The sequence below is a fragment of the Sinocyclocheilus anshuiensis genome, unplaced genomic scaffold (genome assembly GCF_001515605.1).
Source record: "Sinocyclocheilus anshuiensis isolate Anshui unplaced genomic scaffold, SAMN03320099.WGS_v1.1 C32160338, whole genome shotgun sequence".
NCBI classification, from domain to species: Eukaryota; Metazoa; Chordata; class Actinopteri; order Cypriniformes; family Cyprinidae; genus Sinocyclocheilus; species Sinocyclocheilus anshuiensis.
Window position 1 is genome coordinate 1 of NW_015611973.1, and position 735 is coordinate 735.

The 735-nt window shown below is 38.9% G+C and overlaps 1 long non-coding RNA gene across 1 annotated transcript; it reads right to left on the bottom strand.

The window, feature by feature from the left end:
• Window positions 1-13: 13 nt before the first annotated feature.
• On the bottom strand, window positions 14-534 carry LOC107682399 (uncharacterized). Its single transcript, XR_001633478.1, has 3 exons — window positions 390-534; window positions 178-297; window positions 14-93 (listed from the first exon to the last, which is right to left on the bottom strand). It is a non-coding gene; the product is annotated as an uncharacterized LOC107682399 (long non-coding RNA).
• Between the last annotated feature and the right edge of the window lie 201 nt (window positions 535-735).

The window sequence follows — 735 nt, forward strand, 5'->3', positions numbered from 1 at the left end:
AACATCACCACACTGACAGCTCTGAACAATGTTCCTGAGGATCTTTAGTGGCTGTAGAGTTGAAGAGGCCTCTTCACCCTTCCTGACCAATAGCTGGACAGATCCGTGAGTCTTTAAACACTAATTCACACTCACTTACCAATTTCAGATGTCTTGTGACATTTAACAGAACGTTACCTGATTTTTGGTTACAAGCAACTTGGTCTTTAACCTCTGAAGAATGGAAGTGTTTACAGGGCCCTGATAACTTAAATCAATAAATCGTTGCCACTCAGAATCACTATCGATATCTTGTTCCTGCATGATGAACAGTGTTCTATTTAGTGGGAGATATTAGCAGTTGGCTGTGGTGAAATTCGCATTATAAATTTTAATTATTAAAAAACAACCTCACTGTCCATCCTGACAGAAGCCAGACTGGTCCGTGCATGTCCAGGGGGCTTCAGAAGCTGCCGGGGTCCCACCTCAACCAAAGGGAACTCCCTCTCATAGTCTCTACTGATCTGGCCTTTATGTGGAGCTGACCGCACTCTAAAAACAAAAAGGAACATGGGGATGTTGTTGTATTACAGTATTTATTGCCATATCAACATCACAGGCTATTACATGGCAGATACAGATCCAAAATTCAACAAACAATAATAAATACAGATATTTTGTATAATTCCATTTGGAAACAAAAACACTATTCACAACTCGATAAAAAATGATTTAAATATACTTGTGATAAAAATT